Below are 5785 nucleotides of genomic sequence, written 5' to 3'. Positions count from 1 at the left end.
ACAGAAACTCCGATCTAGCCGTTTTTCCCCGTTGAAGAGTTGTGGTGAGGTAGGTGGTCGTCGCCTCTACGGCACTTTGTCCCGTAGCCAAGTTGACGAGGGTGTCTGGTGTGGCGGCATCGAAGGGGTTGCATGTTTCAATGAACTGCTGCTTGAGACGGTCGGTGCTTTCTTTGTCTTTCCGCAGACGTTGTGTGCGCAACTGGTTTGCCGGTGTTTCTCCCCTTTGGATTCCACACATCTCTTTCAACTCAGTAACGGCCATGCTACGTTGGGTAAGGCTGACACCACCGCCGAAAAGCCTTCTCCGAATTTGCGAAGTGAACGACTCCGGAGGCTGCAGACGCGGCGTCGCGATTCGCTGTTTGCTCCAAAGTTAGGTCAATCGCACTGCGGGAGTACGACTTCTTCGTACGTTTTGTGCTGAAGGCACCGGCTTTCAGTACATCCATTGCAGCTGAATCTAGGTGACGCAGCTTGTCCAGATAGAGTGAACCCCACCGAGAATAATTTGGTCTGTTCAATGCGAAGAAAACGTCCATCAGATGAGGCAGAACTATCACATACAGGTCGACATCGTTGGTTCGTACAGCCCTTTGCAGCTCTCGGTAAATGCGATTGATGAGATAGACGTACACAGCCCAATATGCCGCTGTCTTGCCTAGGGAGCCGTTCATGGTCTCGTGAAAATGCTGCTCGTAGTCACTGACAAGCCGATGGAAACATTCCTGTGTAGACAGTTTGAGCAGCTTGTTCGTATCATGTAAATCTGACGACATTATCTCGGCGAGTACTTCTTCATACTGATCACTTCGGTCTGAGAGGAACCGTTCATACAGTAACTGCTCCAGGACCCCAGCCGTTATCTGGTGAATGCGGGTACATCGGTTATAAAATTTACCCTTCACGAATCCATTCAAAGAACGCTCGGCAAGAACATCGCCCTCGGTCAACAGATATTCCAAACCGGAATCAGATATATAAGTTCCAACAGCACCGAAAAATGCTAGTTCTATGTGGAAGTTGTCGAGTAAAATGATGAGCTTATCAAATGTGGGCGCACGGAGAGCTTGAATGGCGAACGCCTTCATGGCAATGTTCAGATCGTACGTGACTGGGTTCCATATTTGACCAGTTTCTTCAGCCACTTTAAGGGATCGTTCCATGGTCGCCTGGACGACTTTGCTAAGTGTTGGAGACTCATTTATGGGGTCCATATAGGCTATCACTGTCATTGGAAGGCGATCTTCCACGAAGAGAGAGTAAAATCCATTGAACTGGGGTACCGTTTCATACATGGACTTGATCACCCACAAAATATCCAATGCGTGCGCTCCAATATAGTTGTCGCTGTCATTTGTCGACAGTGGGAATTTGGCTGCTCGCAAATTTAAACGGAAAGCGGGGCACTCTTTCACAATACCTTCAAACGTTCTCCTGGCTCTCCCACTGAGATTTGACGTCTCCCTTGATGGTCCAGCAATGATTTCGGCGGGATGTTCATCTGGCACGTGTTGATTCTGGTAAGCTATACCCACGGTCACGTGTAGATTGTTCTTGCCATCCAGGGTTTCCACGTTCAAGTCGAAGTTGTCCCAGGCTGTACCTGAAGCAGAAATTTAGAAATAATTATATCCTGCCTGAATAATATGGGCTGTGGACTGTCTCAGGTTTTAGCGCATTCAACCGAATATAATATTCATCACGTTCTTTCTCATTCGACCCTAATTTCAGAGACATATTTTATCATATATGAATATATAGGATTATTTATACAATATAAATTACTTATAGTCAGATGTTTATAATCATATTTACTGAAGTATTATATACATACCAGTTGCAAGTTGTGAATCGGTCAGCAGTCCCGCCGGCGTCTCCTTCTCCCCTGAAGCACAGGTGTAGGTGATTTCGGAAATCAGTCTTTTGCACTCATCGTCGCTCACAGAATGTCCAAGTCTATTCAGTACTGTTAGTGCACTCTTGCTTCCCAACATCGAAGAAAACCCAATACCAAGCGCTGTGGTTTTCCAAGGTTTCACATTCCCCTGTGATACAGTGTATACTGCATCTGATGAGAGCGCTTCACACTTCCTGTGTTATCAGCCTTAGCGGCTGATGGTGTGTCGCCGACTCCAGAAAGTAGGGTTTTGTAGAAAAGTTTCGTCGGCGGAGGTATTTCCGGGGCGTTTTTCTTCAAAGAATCAATGGTTGTATGGCTGGGAATTTTGGTCTTCTCCATTGGGAGAATTTCCGCTCTCAGTAGCATTGCAGTGGATCGTACCTCCTGTTCATCTCGACTGGTGTTTTTCAGAGCCGCGACTGCGTCATCAAAACTGAGAGATGGCGCGTAAATGAAATTTCCTGTTTTGTTCGACTCTTTCCCGTGGCATAAGTTCTCCTTGTAGGTGTTTTTTATCTTATCGAGTAATTTCTGTGTGGTGTATCCTTCTATATCCTCGGAAATCCCACTGTTGGCCAAATATTCTGATCTGTATAACTCCATTACAGATGCAACAAGGACGGGATTACGCTTTGCCACAACTTGCGAGTCTATGAAGCCTTTCATCGCGTCGAATGCTACCTTATGAACAGCTGACGGTGCAGCAAAATCGTAGCCGCCACCGTTTTCTGCACCGGAATTCCGAAGGAATTTCAAGCGACATGTATTGTGGTACATGCCCTCAGAAGCCACAAGGTCGTCCGTACCTCTAGCAAGCGCCAGAATTTTCTGACTGGAAGCAGAATTTGGGTTCGCTCTTGCGCAGGCCACAACTGTTTTGCTACCGTTCATAGTTAGCATCACACTCAAAGGTTCAAATGATTGTCCACACTTGGATCGTTTCTTTTCTTTTGAACAGAAAACGCAGCGTTTCTCCACTATTACACCTCGAGGAGTGGATTTTAACATGCCAGACAATGACCATGTCTTTTTAGCTGGGCTGGACGGTTTGCTACTTTCATCCTCAGCCTTGCGTTTTTTTACAGCACTGAATTTGCTTAGACAGGCCGAATGGTATCACAAGTATGAAATGTCTCGGCAATTTCGAATCCGTTCGGTCGTTTCTTGAAACATGTCCGTTTGCAGGCACTTTCGTCGATCCGCGGCATTTTTCACTCTTGCCCACTGTTCGTCATCCTTGATCTGTTTGAGCGCACCATCACCTTTCATCGAACACACGAAACAAATCTGAAATAGAAAAATAAAGCAAACTGAATTTGGTGTCGTTCTCGAGCAGACTATTCATGCAAACTGCTCTTTTTACACTAACAAAAGCCAAAAGATGAAAAAGGGGTGCCAACTATCCTTAAATATTGATATTAGCCCTATAGGCACGACGGATTCACATAGGCATCCAGGCACCCCCCGCTATTCAAATTTAAACGACCACAGTGGCAACCAAGTCGCTGGTCAGCCTGTACAATCTAATACCTGTGGAGTCTGTTGGGACACCATACACACACCTGCCATCTTTCGGTCGTTACTTGAAGTACAAAACCAATTTCAAACAAAACTTGAACTTTGTATTCAGTGCCTTTAGGGTTAGGACATGCCACAATCGAACAATGGACTGACATGAGTTATTTCAGGTAATACAGACACACAGACGAGAAAAACATACGTGAGAAAAAGGATCGCTAGTCTGCGAATCAGTAAGACACTCACCTCATTCTCCATGATAACACGTCTAGTCCCAAGCAAGCCTTCAGACTTTCATGTAAACAGCTTCAGTAGTGATTTCTGTCACGAGCGAGTTTCTCACAAGTGGAAACACCTGCAGGGGCGGTTCTAGGGGGGGCCCGGAGGGCGACTCGAAAAATGTATGGGGTGGTGTGGGCTGCCGAATACAGGGATCGGTTAAAAAAGGCGGAAGCATGGAAATCGATGGCAGAATAGTTATAGGCCATGGGCCACATATGGTCCACGAGCATCCCCCCCACCTCTAAACCAAACCAACTTTTTTTGAAGCCCAGAGGCATACTAAACACGATTCCAAATGTTACCAAGAAAAATTTAGGGATGCAATGCCCATTTCGGCTCAACAAAGTAGGGTACCCTCATAATTATGCCGACGCTCTCCGACGTCGACCGAACTTTGACTACTGATTATAATCTTCCACCAGAGGCCTCAAATAGCTCCTATTTCAATATATGATATACCAAATGAAAGATTATGAGCTGTTCTTTTTGAATATGTGGTAAATGAAACTATTGGGACAACTAGTTAAATAAACAGCTCTGCGGAACACAATAATTCAACCCGCGACTGCTTCTTCAATGAAATATTGGTATTTATTTCACAATCAGATTTTTTAACATTTATTTACATGGAAACTTTTCAATGTTGTATTAATCTCTTCATCGTGTATTACATTTGCTTTCAGGCGATACCTTCATATTTTTTCTAACAAGAGCCAATCTGAAATAACAGCCATTTGAATGTTTTAGATTCAACGTTTTGGAACGTTAACATGTACTATATTAACAATCCAGTTGCACAGCAATACCTATATTACATAACGTTTTTATATGCATATATACTAAACTGATTTTAAATTTCTTTTGTTGAGAATACAAGATACTAAGCAAACATGTTTATTTATTTTAATCAATAGTTGTGACTCTATCCAATATGGCCATCACATAGTGCCAAAAATCGCTTAACCCTCAAAGCTTTGACAAAGAGAATGTACACATATTCTGCTAAACATGTTTGTTACACACACAATACTAAAAAAACCACACACACACACACCCCTAAACACACACACCTACACACCTACACACACACACACACACACACACACACACACACACACACACACACACACACACACACACACACACACACACACACACACACACACACACACACACCCACCAATAAGCCGTTTGCCCGGGTGTGGTGCCCACAGCCATCGGCGGTCACAGACACACAGACATTTCATTTTGAATTATACATATCAAATATAACATAAAACACAGGAACACATCTGGTTAATCAATTACATTATAGACAAATTTGAAACATGGATAAACATGATTTAGTGTTCATTCTATGTCACTGTCTGTTTCATCTCCATCCAGGGTACTGTTCTCAGCCATGAGTGCATCATCATCATCATCGTCGTCGTCGTCGTTATCGTCGTCGTTGACTGTACCAGGAGCAACGGTACGGGCTAGATCCGAGAGTTGTGCAGGCAACATAGTTCCGTCATACCACAGAGGTTCGAGATGCTCGTCTGTTTGTGTCCATCCGTGGCCATTGTGTGCCAGCGGAACATCAGGTTTAGGGATATGTGCTCGTTTAGGGATAGTTGTTAGACTTCGAGGAACTGTTCCTGTCTGCGACAGGAAACCATTCCAGCTTGCAACCTGTTGCTCATCTTTGCATCGATTTCTCAGTAACACCCAGAGGGTCTGTAAATTCATTGATTCTTCACGTGCTTGAACAGCACCAGGATATGTAAGCTGGTTGATGACAAGCAATGGACTATTGCGACGTGCCACGTAACAGTCTGCAAGAGAATCCTGTTTCTTCAGCGTCATTGATCGTTGCTTGTTCTTTGGTAGTGCTGGGATTTCTGGTTTTGAACCACCTGTCTCAGATCCTTCGATATCTTGGAGCATGATCCCATGAGCAGTGTGGACAGAGGACTTGCCAGTCATATCATTAAGCAATTGGTCAAAGTTGTCGAATTCTGAGTGAAATACACTGGGTGCTGTGGGTGACCTTACGATCTGACTTGACAGCATTGAGGATGTTTCAGTCACAGCCTCAGC

At 44.5% G+C, this 5785-nt stretch overlaps 1 long non-coding RNA gene across 1 annotated transcript; it reads right to left on the bottom strand.

Annotated features, from left to right (window-relative positions):
• Positions 1-4272: 4272 nt before the first annotated feature.
• Positions 4273-5305, bottom strand: LOC144889362 (uncharacterized). Its single transcript, XR_013621708.1, has 2 exons — positions 4844-5305; positions 4273-4781 (listed from the first exon to the last, which is right to left on the bottom strand). It is a non-coding gene; the product is annotated as an uncharacterized LOC144889362 (long non-coding RNA).
• Positions 5306-5785: the final 480 nt, after the last annotated feature.

The sequence above is a fragment of the Myxine glutinosa genome, chromosome 1 (genome assembly GCF_964187855.1).
Source record: "Myxine glutinosa chromosome 1, kmMyxGlut1.1, whole genome shotgun sequence".
In the NCBI taxonomy this organism is placed as follows: domain Eukaryota; kingdom Metazoa; phylum Chordata; class Myxini; order Myxiniformes; family Myxinidae; genus Myxine; species Myxine glutinosa.
The sequence above is the reverse complement of the archived record's forward strand: the minus strand, read 5'-3'. Positions and strand labels throughout refer to the sequence as shown.